This window comes from Chlorocebus sabaeus, chromosome 11 (assembly GCF_047675955.1).
Source record: "Chlorocebus sabaeus isolate Y175 chromosome 11, mChlSab1.0.hap1, whole genome shotgun sequence".
NCBI lineage: Eukaryota > Metazoa > Chordata > Mammalia > Primates > Cercopithecidae > Chlorocebus > Chlorocebus sabaeus.
Genome location: NC_132914.1, coordinates 60,363,867 through 60,379,415, shown reverse-complemented (window position 1 = coordinate 60,379,415; position 15,549 = coordinate 60,363,867). Strand labels below are relative to the sequence as shown.

The window sequence follows — 15,549 nt, the reverse complement described above, 5'->3', positions numbered from 1 at the left end:
ATCCTCCTAGGGAGTCAGTCCCCAGTGCTTGTACCACAGCATGCACATCCCTGTGGTGTGGCTGTCAGTGTATGGTGTTGCTTGTTCAGGTCTCTCCCTGTCTTCAGACTGAGTTCTGGAGGTCAGGCCATCTACCTTAGTCACCTCATATTGCCAGTATTCAACACAGCCCCTGGCACAGAGGAGATATGGAATCAGTATCTGTTTACTGAATGGAAGATTAAAAACAGGTGGAGCACAGTGGCTCATGCCTGTAGCACTTTGGAAGGCTGAAGTGGGAGGATTGCTTGAGACCAGGAGTTCAAGACCAGTCTGAGCAACATGGCAAAATGCTGTCTCTACAAAACAAATCCAAAAAAAAAAAAAAATTAGCCAGGCATGGTGGTGTGTGCCTGTAGTCCCAGCTACTCAGGAGGCTGAAGTGGGAGGATCTCTTGAGCCCAGGAGGCAGAGGTTGCAGTGAACCGAGACTGCACCACTGCACTCCTGGGGCAGCCGGGGTGATAGAGTGAGACCTTGTCTCTTTAAAAAAAAAAAGATTAAAAACAATATTCATATTGCCTTCTAGATTATTACCAAACAGTCCTTTCTCTTCTGCCCTCCGCCCAAACATTTCACAGCAGGGTATGAAGTCTTTGCCTCCCCTGCCTCTATGATACCCTATCTTCATCACCTCCCATTGTGTTTTTGTTTCTTGTTTTGAGACAGGGTCTCACTCTGTCGTCCAGTCTAGATTGTAGTAGCACAACCAGGGCTTACTGTGGCCTCAACGTTCTAGGCTCAAGCAATCCTCATACCTCAGCCTCTGTTTAGCTAGGACTACAGTTGCGCCACCATGCCTGGCTAATTATTTTTTTCTTTTGTAGAGATGGGGGTCTCACCATGTTGCCAGGGCTAGTCTTAAACTCCTGGGCTGGAGCAGTCCTCTCACCTCAGCCTCCCAAATTTCTGGGGTTATAAGCGTGAGCCACCATGCACAGCCCACCTCCTGCTCTTTACTGAAACCCATTCCCTATTCAGGTTGCTGTTTTCCTATGAGAGGCAATGAATAATAAGTTAACTTTTTGCACTTTCTGTTTTAAAATGATTTCATCTTTTCATGTTACAAGAATGGACCTGGGAGGTCAACTTGGTTGGGGGAAGTATAGGAATGCTGACATTTTCAGATTCCCAAATGTCAGCAGTGTATTTCGGGATGGCTGAAATAAGATGCATGTGGCTTCAGATCTCAGCTTTGTCACATAAGTGTATGTAATTTCCACAGGGAACTTCAATGACTCCCTATTTCTTCATCAGTAATGGGATAGAAAACTTCAGAAGGCTGTGTAAGGACTAATCCAGGCCGTACTGTTTTGTGACACACAGTACTACTCATTGAGCTATTGTTTGAGGAATTAAAGTCTTACCACTACAAACCTGTCTTCATCTGTTTGGGCTGCTGTAGCAAAATACCACAAACTGGTAGTTGATAAACAACAGAATTAATTTCTCACAGATTTGGAGGCTGAGAAGTCTAACATCAAGGTGCTGGTAGAGTCAAGGTCTGGTGAGGGCTCTATTTCCTGGTTTGTAGACGACCATCTTTTTTTAAAAAACAAAAAAAACAAAAAAACAAAAAAAGACTTCATGTGGCAGAAGGGACAAGAATGCTCCCTGGAGCCTGTTTCTTTTGGTTTTTTTGTTTTTTTTATGAGACGGAGTCTCACTCTGTCGCCCAGGCTGGAGTGCAGTGGCACGATCTCAGCTCACTGCAAGCTCCGCCTCCTGGGTTCACACCATTCTCCTGCCTCAGCCTCCCAAGAAGCTGGGACTACAGGCGCCCACCACCACGCCCGGCTAATTTTTTGTATTTTTAGTAGAGATGGGGTTTCACCATGTTAGCCAGGATGGTCTTGATCTCCTGACCTCGTGATCTGCTCGCCTCGGCCTCCCGAAGTGCTGGGATTACAGGCGTGAGCCACCGCACCCGGCCTTGGAGCCTGTTTTATAAGGGCACTAATCCCATTTATGAGGGCTCTACCCTCATGACCTAATCACTTCCCAAAGGCCCCACCCCTAAATACCATCACACTGGGGATCTGGCTTCAACATGTGAGTTTTGGGGAGATACATTGTCTGTAGCAAAAATCCCACTGGTCTGCAAACCAGGATAATTTTTTCTCGTTTTTATTTAAGAGGCATTTCTAACATTGCTAAGATTAATGCCTAATTTGGTGTCGCTCTTGAACACTCAGTGTGGACACTATTAAATCACAGAACCGAATGTAATGTCTGAATTTTTAAAAGGTGAGAATGCTGTCCATATCCTTTTTAATCCTTACTCCTAAATCAAATGGGTTGCTCCAGTTTATAACTAAAAACAATTCTCCTCAGACATCAGGAGTTTAAATGATCAGAACATAAAATACCCTGAATTAGAATACTCATAGCATAAAATAATCTAATGGTGAAATCTTTATGGTAAAATATTTGAGGGAATTAGAGACTAACAGTGTAAAATCTTGAAAATAGTATTGACCAGGCACAGTGGCTCACACCTGTAATCCTAGCACTTTGAGAGGCCAAGGTGGGCAGATCACAAGGTCAGGAGTTCGAGACCAGCCTGGCCAACATGGTGAAACCCTGTCTCTACTAAAAATACCAAAAAAATTTAGCTGGGTTTGGTGGCATGCACCTGTAATCCCCGCTACTCAAGAGGCTGAGGCAGGAGAATTGCTTGAACCCAGGAGGCGGAGGTTGCAGTAAGCCGAGATCGTGCCACTGCAACTCCAGCCTGGGCAACAGAACAAGATTCTACCTTGGTGGGGAGAGGGGTGGAGAAAATAGTATCAACTTTGAGAGGAAAATAGGAGTGTGATGTGGATTTCTCCCAGCCCAGCCCAGTCATGAGTCATGTGACCTCTAGCTTCCCCTCACACTATGTCTCTGAATCTCCTTTCTTCCTGAATGAAATGGGTAGCAATACTTCCTTTCAGGTACTCATAGCATGCTCAGAAATTAAAATGAAAAGTAATTGCATGGTAATATAAAATACAGTATACTGTGTTATAATTTTAAATGCATGTAATCCTACTGATTCATTATTTTAAACATTCATTCCCTTGACTGATTACAAAATAGTTCAGTACAATGATAGTTGTATCATCTTCTTTATGGGGCCTCACCAGTTAGTAGTCACTGAAAAATAAAGTGTATTCCTTCTTCTTAGGCCAAATCAAATTTTATTTTTAGGGTATATGAAGAAACATCTATGATAGAGTCATTAAAACTTCTGGGTCCCTAGCCACTTGCATTGAACAGATGTCTGCAGTCCGGGTCTGTTTGGCTTGTAGAAATGGTTAATGCTTTTCTTGCTAGTGGAGAAGGTGATCAGAGTCCTTTCTACATGAAGCATTTTGATCCACATCGAAGAGGAATGTTCAGTGTTCTTGGTATGCACAGTCTGGACATTCAGGGATTATAGAACTGGAAGCAGATTACAAGATGATGGATGTGGCAGGCACATTAATTTTGTTTGGTCTTGCATTCTGACCTCAGAGGGCCCTTCATGCGGCTCTCTGGGTAATGTGAACTTTGTTTCATAGATTCCCAGGCAGGGTGATTAATTGTGCAGGCTTGAGGGTTTGACGTGTTCACACGGAATGTGGCAGGTGTGTGATGAGGAGTTCAAGGGACGGGCACTCCTGCCCCAGTGCCAGGGAGAGCTGATGATCCTCAGTCGTGACTAACCCTTGCTCTTCTGTTGCTGGGTTTGGTTTTTAATGTTTCCAGGGTGGTTGAAATAAAATATTTAAGGGGCTTCACCAAGCAGGACAGAATGTTTTGGTAGAGTCAAGGCTCTGATAGGAGGGAAGGGGCTCTGATTGACGGACATTTCACAACAGATTGTACTGCTCTGATGCTGTGACCCCAAGGAAATCACCCCTACCTTTGCTTCAGGTCACAGCCAGAAATGGATTTTCCTCAGGAGACCTCCATAGCCCTGAGGTATGAGAGAGAGAGTTTTCCCTCCATTCTGCTGAGACATATTTATAAACGCTGATTTGATTACATTAAGATGTGCCGGTGTCATCATATCTTCAAATAACGTCCTTCTGTCCTTGCAGAATAATCCAAGTTTGCAGCTGTTTTTCATCAAGGGTAATGTAGAGAAGACATGAACATGGGTTTCAAGTACACATTTGATGAACACAAGTGCAACGTTATCTGAGGTGATTTCTTGCGATGTCCTTGGAACTACCCCCAGCTCTCAACGCTGAGCCGGGTTCTGTTTGTCTGCTGTTTCCCTGGTGCTGCTTGGCTCTCTGGGATTTTTCCTGCTCAAGAATTATCTCCAGAGAAGTATTCCTTAAGCCTGAACCTGTTCTGAAGACAGGAGGCTATAACTGGGGAGGTTCAAGTGTGCTGGTGGGTCAAAATGACAGGTACACCACCTTGTCATCCCACCTAACCTTGAGAGCAGGTGGCTAAACCTGGCAAGCCTGGCTTTATTCAAAAAGAGACAGTTTCACCATCTCTCTGCTTTGCTCCTTAGAATGTCTGAGTCATTTAAAAAATCCACTCCAGTCCTACCTCCTTCCTCATTTAACCCCCTTTAGTAAAACGGCATGTGAGGTTCAAATTTTCTCATTATAAAATGGCAAACTAAAAGCTATTGTGGCATTTTTTTCTATTTACAGTAGGTTCCCTGGATCATGTAGAAATTTAAATGTGGACTTCTCTTAAAGTCTTTGTAAACCAGGCAGAATTTTATTCATATTCAGTTCTGTAATAGTTTATACATACAAACTCGGTTCTTGTTACTTTGAGATTTTTGACAACAAATTAAGACCCAGAGTTCTTCATGAAAGAATCCAACCTATACATATTTGGATCTCAGCCATTTCACATTTTTTCTTCATTTTTTTAACCCAAACCAAGCTATTCTATTCCTGCACTGTAAATCAGGCAGCCAGCCTTGGCTCTGGAAAAGCTGTCTCATTTGACTGCTAGCGTGACCGTTAGTGATCACCAGTGGCTTGGCTGACATTATTCATTTCATTTCATTCTTGACCTTAGACTTTCTATCTTGATAAATCATCTTGAATTGCAAGGCTTCCAATCCTCTTCTCATATAATCTGATGAGATTTTCCCCCTCTAAGGGCAAGAAAAAGGAGAGATTACTCAATTTAAAAAAAAAAAAGATTTGTATTATGCACGGAAAATTCTCATTTCGATTACTTTCTCTCAAATGCTGTGAAGTCTGAACATTTAAAAAATTAATTAATGTATAAGTTTTAGGTAGAGGATTCTAGTTTTTAGAGAACTTTACAAACCATTTTCTATCATGGAATCTGCCTTCTCATTTATCTTATTTAACATGAGTATTCTTATTTTTCACATTCTGCTGATGGGGTGGAAATTGGAACAACTCCTTTGAAAAGAGTTTGGCAGTCTCCCTAAAGTTGAAAGTGCTGTGGTCCAGCAGTGTTACTCCTAAGTGTGTACCTAACAGAAATGTGTACGAATGTTCACCAAAAGATCAGAGCGTGCATAGCAGCACTGTTTATAATAGCTTAAATGGGAAACTATCTGAATGCCCTTGGAGACTAGAATGGGTAAATAAATAATGAAATAGTCACAGGATGGAATTAACGTACAACACGGAGAATGAGCAAGTTGCAATTACACACAACGTGGATGAATTTCGCAGACTTAATACCTAGCAAAGAGGGCATTCTATAGGATTTCAGATGAAGCACAGAAACAGACAGGGCCAGTCTTGAAGTCAGAATAGTGCCCCTTTGGGGCAGTGGCAGTGATTGGATGGGCTCCTGATGATAGGGCGCTGGTCCCAGGGTGCTGGTAATGTTCTGTTTCTTGATCTCGATGCCAGCTACACAGGTGTGTTCAATTTGTGAAACTTCATCAGCTTGTATGCATATGATAAGAGCACTTTACCACATATAATTCACTAAAAAGTTTAAGTAGTTTCGCTTTATTTAACTCTATGTATCCTTTCTTTAACTGCACATTACCCTTTGCAGGAGGGGCCATCTTTGGTGCCGATGTCTGCACTCCTGCCTCCTCTCTGCCCCACTCTCTTCTCTCCTAGGAGTACCTTCAAGTGCCGTGCTGTCTCCCACTTCCCCGCCTTTGCTGTAGCCACACTTGCCCCCAGAGCTCTTGCCTGACCAACTTTTTTTTTTTTTTTTTTTTTTTTTTTTTTTTTTTTTTTTTTTTTTTGAGAAGGAGTCTCGCTCTGTCGCCCAGGCTGGAGTGCAGTGGCGCGATCTCGGCTCACTGCAAGCTCCGCCTCCCGGGTTCCCGCCATTCTCCTATCTCAGCCTCCCGAGTAGCTGGGTCTACAGGCGCCCGCAACCGCGCCCGGCTAATTTTTTGTATTTTTAGTAGAGACGGGGTTTCACCGTGGTCTCGATCTCCTGACCTTGTGATCCGCCCGCCTCGGCCTCCCAAAGTACTGCGATTACAGGCGTGAGCCACCACACCCGGCCCTGACCAACTCTTAAGCTCTTTTGCAGATTCTCTCTGATCCTCTTCAGTGTGTGACCCACTCCGTTCCTTAGTCCCTGCGAATGGCTCCATTTCTGCCTGTAAGCTGTCCTCAGCCTCCCTCACTGGTGTGTGTAAGCTCTGAGCAGAGGGGCCTCTTTTTGTGTACTTTGAGCCCCAAACCCTTAGCCCCTGATACTTAGCCTATGTAAGGGCTGAAATGTTAGTTGCATGAATTCCATTTGTCTGGATACCCAAAGCCCTGGGACAGTCTCCTTGGCTGACACTACTCACTGGCCAGCTGACCACAAAGCAACAGGAAAACGAAAATGATCAAAAGGAGGAAGAAAATGAGGAAGCATTTTGTATTCCCTAGCATGCAATTTGGAGTAACCTCAAAGCCCCATCTTTGTGTCCACTGGAAGGCTGGTGCTCAGCCCTCCGCCGGAGCCCTGGTCACCTTAGACTCCTCCCATAACCAGGTCTAGTTTCCCTCCCTGGGGTCTGAGTTCCCTGCTTCCAGCTACTCTTTTCTCCTTGCCCTGCTGAGGTGCTCAAAGCTCTCCCTGAGCCCAGGAAGGTGAAGCTGGGGGCCATGTGCTCTAGAGTGAGACAGCCTTGGGTTCAGGTTGCTCACCTGCTCTAGACTTCTGGCCTCCATCTTCCCTAGTGAGAGGCTTACTGGAAGGTTCTGGAAGGTGCCTTTTCTTCAGGCTTGTTCCCTCCTGTTATGCCTCCATCCGTCAGGTACTCAAGAGACTTTCTTTGGGATGGAGTTGTTGTATTTTTCCACAGTGCAAACTCATCTCCCTTCTCTTCCTTTGAAACCAGTTTCTGCTCAGGACTAGAGAGGAGAGTGGCCATAAAAAGATATCCAATTCCCCTATTCCAACTCTGGTGTCCTGCCCTGACACAGTCGGTTATTCCAGCATCCTTTCCTGAGAGGTGTCCTTGTTTCTGGCCAGATATAACCATGTTTGTAAGTTTCCTTTTTTTAGCTGCTCAGATCACTAAGTGACGAGGATATGTCCTATTCTCTTTTTAACAAACCTATGCTCTTTGGAGTCCCTAAGAGTCTTGGTTACCTGCCTTTGGTCTTGCTAGGGCAGAGGTTTTCAAGCTTTCTCCCCCAGGTGATATTTGTGGCACACATATGAATTTGGGGTATACATCCACCCTCTCCCCTCATTTAATAGCATTCTGTTGTGTTTCCTTGAAGGAAAACCTCAAAATTTAGGATTAAAATGGAGGTACAAGAAGAGATCCTTTTTTTCTTTTGTATCGCAGGGTGGGCTGGTACACTTTAAATTGCATTTTGAGGTTGGGCGTGATGGCTCATGCCTGTAATCCCAGGACTTTGGGAGACCAAGGTGGGTGGATCACCTGAGGTCAGGAGGTTAAGACCAGCCCTGCCAACATGGTGAAACCCCGTCTTTACTAAAAATACCAAAATTAGCCAGGCGTGGTGGCACACACCTGTAGTCCCAGCTACTCAGGAGGATCACTTGAACCCAGGAGGCTGACATTGCAGTGAGCCAGGATTGCATCGCTGCACTCCAGCCTGGGCAACAGAGTGAGAATCCATCTCAAAAAATGATAATAATAATAATAATAATTGCATTGTAATATCAACTGCTAATTTATAGGTTTCTCATCTGCAGGCTTATTAAGTAAAGAAGAGACATAGCATTATTATTTAGATATTCTTAGGATTTGTAAAATAACATCACGGGGTTGTAAAAACCACATGCAGCCATGCATATGTATTTTTATGGGAAGACATCTATCAATTTATAAGAAGCTAACTAAATCCAAACTACGTGGGTCCAAGATGGTTTTTATACAATATGGGCCTAGTTTTAACTTTTTCAAAAGATTGAAGGCTGTGTTATTTTATAGCTTAAATAATCACTAAGTTGTGATTGTGTAGAGCATGTCAGAATATTCTGCATTCATTCTTCTAGCAAATACTTATTTAGCACCTTTACTATGTTGGGTGCTATGCTAGGCACTGGAGTGTAGCTAAGGTTTTAATAATGATGAACACATGGCTGGGCATGGTGGCTCATGCCTCTAATCCCAGCACTTTGGGAGGCTGAGGCAGGTGGATCACCTAAGACCAGGAGATCGAGACCAGCCTGGTCAACACGGCAAAATCCTGTCTCTACTAAAAATACAAAAATCAGCCAGACATGGTGATGTGCACCTGTAATCCCAGCTACTCAGGAGGCTGAGGCAGGAGAATTGCTTGAACCCAGGAGGCGGAGGTTGCAGTGAGCTGAGATCACACCACTGCACTCTAGCCTGGGCAACAGAGCAAGACTCTGTCTCAAAAACTAAAAATAAAAAAATAAAAATGTTGAACACATTTAAGTGTAGCTGGTATTCTCATATACCCAATGGCTTATATGACTAACCTGCGTCACTATGCAGATGTTTCTAACATAAATAAATCCAAATAACATCACCAAAGAGAAAAGGTCAGAATGTATCCAGCATATCAGATAAATAAGGAATGTTTAGGAGACTATCCAGAATTTTTATTTTGCAGACAGAAGTGGGATGTTAATGTGAGTTTGCCCCTCTTGGATTTGGTCCACAATTTTAATAGACCAATATCCCTATGAAATGTGGCTTGGGAAGGGGCATTAATCATGTATATATATTTATGAACTGCTCAGTTATGGACAATGGGGAGTAAACGATACCAAAATTGTCCATGCATCTTGTAAGTTTAAAGTTAGGAAATCGACCGGGCATGGTGGCTCACACCTGTAATCCCAGCACTTTAGGAGGCCGAGGCAGGTGAATCATCTGAGGTTAGGAGTTCTAGACCAGCCTTGTCAACATAGTGAAACCCTGTCTCTACTAAAAATACAAAAAATTGCTGGGCATGGTGGTGTACACCTGTAATCCCAACTACTCGGGAGGCTGAGGCAGGAGAATCGCTTGAACCCAGGAGGCAGAGGTTTCAGTGAGCCAAGATCGCGCCATTGCACTCTAGCCTGAGTGACAAGAGTGAGACTCTGTCTCAAAGAAAAAAGTCGGGAAATTATTAGCAAACTATCAAATTCCTGCTCCAACACTTTACAGACTTTGGGCTTATTGCTTATGGTAAATTCAAAGTGAAATCATTTTAAAGACTCAGGACTCCAGAACGCTGACTTGCGCAATGCTTCCAGAGGCACAGACCAGTACCAGTGAAGGAATTCTAGCCAGTCATGGTCACCTGAATTCTGGGCAGGCCCTAAGAAGTTTCCAAATCCCCAAGTTGTTTGGCCACTCTGCTTTTGCCGACAAAACATATCTGTGCTGGCCTGATGGAAATCTGCAGCTTCCACAACCCCACGTTGGAGCCAGGTCCCTGCCCTGGTTGCCTCTTCTCCAGGATTTTGACTTTCCCTAAAATTATTAGAACAAGAAGCAGTAACGCTTTTCTCAACAATCTTTTAAAACTTGCTTTAAACACTGGGTTCTCAAAAAACTAATTTTTAGAGGGTTTTCTTTTCAAATGAAAGTAATCTGTGTCCAATGGTCAAAATATCCATGATTATGGGTACATTAAAAAGAAAACCCTCAGATAACCTTTTTAAATATTTTGATGACTGTACATGTGTAAACACGTGTGCATGTAAGACTATATATAGAGACTTTTATGAGTGCACAAAAAGATAGACTAACAAGCATAAATGTTTTCCTCTGAAAATCAACAGGTTTTTACAAATTGTGTGCAGCCATGTATTTTAGCATCTCATTTTTCATTAAGCAGCCATATGTTTGCTCTGTTTGTACCAAGTTCTTGAGATGAGTTCCTTTAACACCATTAACTCCATAGGGTTTGACATATGCAACAGCAGTAAGTATTGAATGTGCTGGTAAGGAGGTGGGCGGTGATTTTTTGAAAAAGAGAGTGGCAAAAATACATCACAGGTACACATGGTGTACTTATAAATTATATGGTAAGCATGATTATGACAGAAAATGAATCATGCCACCTGTGCTGTGTCAGTTAGCAAGAGGGAAGAAAAATTAGAAGGATAGAGAAATCTAAGAGTGTGGCATCAGTATCAGTTGGGGGAGCAAGTATGACAGTATTTCCTCAGAACTAAGTCACCTGTTTGTTTTTTAACATATCTGAATTTTATATTTGATTTTTGCTGCCAGCCAGGGGACAGACATGACATGTCATCTCCTGGACATATGTGAACATCAAAAGGGCAGACACCTGCAGGGGTGGAAAAGATTTCCTCACCCATCACAAGTTCCCCCATAACAAAAGACAAGATAAACACGAGAAAACCTTACAAATCTCTTTAATATAAGTTTTACATGACACAGGAGACTTTATGAGAAATTGAAGACCTAAAGAAATAGGTAAACTTGTATATTTTTATGCTTAAGTTTGAGGAAGACTGGACAGTCATGGAGAAATATAATTGGATAAAATGGGTACGATCTAATGGGAATAAACTGGGGAGAATTTAGCAAGGCTCTTTGTTCAGATTCTTCTGTATCCCTGTGTCTTCAGAGTTAAAGATGTTTCTTTCCTCTGGATATGGGGAGGGCACCTCTGGAATGAGAATCCTGTGACCTGCTTCAGGGGAGAGGGACAAGCGGAAATTGAGAGACTTTCCTGTTTCTGCTGTTTCCTCAAATGCCAAGGTGCCATATTTTGGGGTAGAATGACCTGAGTACCATCACACCAAACTTTTGTGGGATGGGTGTCCAGCAGCTTGGAAGAAAATCCTGCAGAGAAAAGTGAAGGGCTTGTTAAGCATCACTGGATGCAACTAATTGTGCGGAGGAGTTTGAGGAGGTGTGAATCAGACTTGTTTAGCCACATTCCTGAAGTGGGAGTCAGAAGTAAGCTGGCTCTAGATCATTGCAAAGCAGGCTTAAGAACTTCCGCACCCTTGGCTTTGAGGCTTCCAGTGCCGTGTGGATTATTTAAAAAATGCTGCGTCACTGTGCTCTCATGAAGCACACAACACTTCTGTGTGGAAAATTATGAAAATTCATGATTCAGAGTTGAAAAATGATGAGAGCAGCTGGATTCTAAATGTAAAAGTTTTTGAAACCTTAGCCAACATACTTCACTTCTATATCCCTTATTAAATATATCCAATAGATAATAGAAATGTGTCTAAGTCTCAGTTGTTATGAAAAGGATAAAATTAAAATTTGAAATGTGAAGAAAATTATATATATTTTAATTGGCATCTTGTTTTTTCTTTCCTAGAAGTAATAAAATGATGGTGCATCTCATGGCATATATGTTTGATGAAATATCATAGCCTGTTGTTATCCTGGGAGAAAGCAAGCAGTTTGTGGAAATCATGAAAGGCTCTGTGTGTGAAGGTGCCTCAGAGCGGCACAATGTTTAAGACCCTTTCAAACCTGCACATCCTCAGAGGGAGAGGTTAGGTGGCCCCTGCAGTTATCAAAGCTGTTGAGGAGTTCCCAACTAACCCGCAGACATCTGCTTCAACAGATCTTCTGATACAGCCGCCCAGGCAAATGGATACCAGCCAAAAACAGCCCAAGTGTCCCTGGTTTAAAGCACCATCAAAGGGCCCACTCATCCTCCTGTTAGGAGGCAAAGCGCCTGAAATCTCCACACTTACCCTTGTATGGGGAGAAGAGATTTCTTACCCATTCATGGCTGATGCCCCTATAACAAAAGACAGATTAACAAGAGAAAAGCAAACAAATTGATTTAATATAAGCTTATATCACACAGATATCTTCAGAAATAAAGCCCCAAGGAGACAGGGCAAACTGTATTTTTAGGGACAGTCATACAGAAGTTTGATCAAAGGACAAAAGAGTGTGATCTAATGGTGATAAACTCAGGAGTAGGGGTATACATCAAGGCCTGTTTGTTCAGCGTCATCTTGGCATCCCTGTGTGATATTTCTTTCCTCTGGGTATGGTGCAGTGCCCCTCTGGAATCGGGTCTTAATGATCTATTTTCAGGGGAAGGTCAGCTAGGTCTCATGGCTTGCTTTAGAGGAGGAGTAAGGGGAATTCTTCCTAGTTTCTATGGCCTGCTTCTAGTTTCCTCAAATGCCCAGGTACCATTATTTGAGGTAGTATGTCCTGAACACGCATCACCTTCTTAGACACAGGGTTTGTTAAGAAATGTGCTCAGGAATGTCCTTTGGAGTCTTACCTATTTGTTAATAATATATATATAATGCCACGTATCTGTATTTACACACACACAGAGCCTTAGTCTGTTTGGTGCTGCTATAACAATACTACAGGCTGAGTAATTTATAAAGAACAAAATTTATCACAGTCCTGGGGTCTGGGAAGCCCCCAGGATCAAGACACCAGCATCTGGTAAGGGCTTTGTTGCTCGGTTTTCACATGGCAGAAGGTGGAAGGGCAAGAGAGTGAACTCCCTCTCACAAGCCCTTTTTCATAGCAGCGTTAATTCACGAGGGCTCTACCTTCATGGCCTAAACACCTCCCAAAAGGCCTGCCTCCCAACATTGTTGCATTAGGGGTTAAATTGCCAACACGTGAATTTTAGGAGACACATTCAGACCGTAACATGTCCATTTGTATACAGATGGTTCCCAACTTACTTTTTTTTTTTTTTTTAAATCAGGGCAGCCCTCATTTTACAAAACAGAATGAAAGTGATGCCACCTTTTTTTAACTTTCTGATGTTGTGAAAGCAGTATGCATTCAGTAGAAATCATACTTCAAATTGATTTTGAATTTTGATATTTTCCCAGGCTAGGGATATGTGGTATGATACTCCCTTGTGATGCTGCGCAGTGGCAGTGAGCCAGCAGCTCCTAGTCAGCCACACAATCGTGAGGGTAAACAACCTCCACTCTACAGTGGACTGTGTTGCCAGATGATTTTGCCCAACTGTACGCTAATGTGAGTGTTCTGAGCACATTTAAGGTAGGCCAGGCTAAGCTCTGGTCAGTAGGCTAGTTGTATGAAATGCATTTTGACTTACAACATTTTCAGGTTCTGATGGGTTTATTGGGATGTAACCCCACTGTAAGCAGAGGAGCATCTGTATACATATGTATGTCTTCTACAAAGATCTGTGCATATATGACCCAGCACTCACAAGTTCATGCACACACACATATTGTTTGAAGACCTACTTTTTTACACTTAAAGCAACTCTGTGTCATTGCATATTCTCTATAGTGTCATTGTAAGTGACACCATAGAATTATCTTGTTTGGGTTTAGGCTAGTTTATTTAATGAATTATTCGTTCAATGATTTCTTCTAGTTATTTAATGTTATAAATGTCAGAGATATCCTTGTGCCCATACCGTGTGTGGCTCTGTGTGTGTGAGTTCTTTTAACAAGGTTTACTGATTCAGACTCTGCATAGTCTAAGTGCAAAGGATTGCAGGCCTCTTATGGCCCCTTTACTATCTTTTGTTAAAATGTATGTGTAGGTTAAAGGCCCAACATATGGTTAGGATGAGGGTTATAACCGTGATATTAAGCTCAGGCTCAAGATCCACCCAGTCTTGGGTGAATGACCTTGGGCTAGGTCTTAACCTCTCCAGGATGTAGTTTTCTCATTCGTCAGTCGAGTCTATGACTGATGCTTTGTGAAATTGTTGGGGAGTAAGATCAGGTGTATCAAGTGTCTGGTATGGGGCTGGCACATGGTAACCCCTAAGCCCATGTTAGTCCAGCTTGAGTAGTGGGTCATATTCATGCTGATACAATCTCAAAGTTCTGAAACATCATAAAGGGCTTATAACAGATGCTGCTGTCCATTGACCACTTATGCCTTTGTTCCTTAATTTTCACGGGTGGACCAAGATAAAAGAGGAATAAAATAGTATGTACCCAGTAGGCATGACTAGCTTCATGGGCCTGTGACTTGTGTGGTCGCACAGGGTGCTATGCTTAATGCTCTGCTGTTCCTGTCTTGAAATTCTTAATTTTGAACACAGGCTTCCTCTTTCTGTTTTTCACTGGGCCCCACAAATGATGTAGCCAGTGTTGCCTGTAAGATTGTTAAGGCAATCTTAGAGTGAAATGAGAACTCACAAAGCACTGAGTGTAGTACTCAGGATATAATAGGACTCAACAATCAGGTGACTATAATAATTTTTTGTAAGCAGAAACAACTAAGATAAGTATATTAATAGACATTACATGAAAACAGCAGTGTGAGGTATATAATTAATCTCATTTACAGATAAAATGAGGCCCAAGAAATGAAATAACCTGCTAAAACCACATTGCTTATGAAGGCAGAGCTTGGATTCACACCCAAATTCGTCTCACCCAAAGCACCACTGTTGACCTGACCTATTAAGTGTTAGTTGCCTTCATTCCTTCCCAGGAGAACCTGTCTGTAAAACCTTGTATTTAAGCTTACTTGATACCCATTGGTACCGCAAGCGTTACTCCCAGCAGGATTTTCAGAACCCCTCAGAGTGATCCAGAATGTCCGCCAGACCTGGAAACTGTTGAGGCTACAGCAAACGGGAAGCACAGTTCTCCTGCTCACCCTTAGTCACCCTGTCTCATCCCATCCTGTCCTGTCCCCAAGCCTGCGCAGAATTACTTGCTCAGAGTTCCATATCCAGGCATATATGACCAGCCCGGTGACAATATAGCTTGCTTCCTTTGGTTCCTGAAAAACTTAGCATCGGATGACTCACATCTAACTAATACCTCCAGACCTTCATGAGAATCAGTGGGAGATCCACTGGCATTGCGTTCTGGCAAAGTAGCTGTAGGAGATGCCTACGACCCATACACTGAGGACCTGACCATCTGCCTGGTGGCAGGGATCCCTTGCTTTCCTACAGTGCCAGGCTGTGATTTGCTCTGCCCACTCTTTTCCCTGCCAGAAAAGAGAGAAGATCCATTCCACCACGCTGCTCAGAAGCAGGTGGACAGCTTCATGCGGGGAAGTTCTAGTGCAGGCCTGCTTGCGGTGTGTGGCCTCTGAGTAGAGAAGTTAATATGTGAGCATTGCATATGCTAGATTTGAATTTTGAATGTGACAATGAGACTGTTGTTTCAAAGCAATTCCCTAAGTGGCTGTTT

The 15,549-nt window shown here is 42.9% G+C and overlaps 1 protein-coding gene across 3 annotated transcripts in view; it reads left to right on the top strand.

Moving 5' to 3' along the window:
- Positions 1 to 15,549, top strand: part of PPM1H (protein phosphatase, Mg2+/Mn2+ dependent 1H) — a 284,632-nt gene that overhangs the window by 192,329 nt on the left and 76,754 nt on the right. The window lies entirely within an intron of this gene.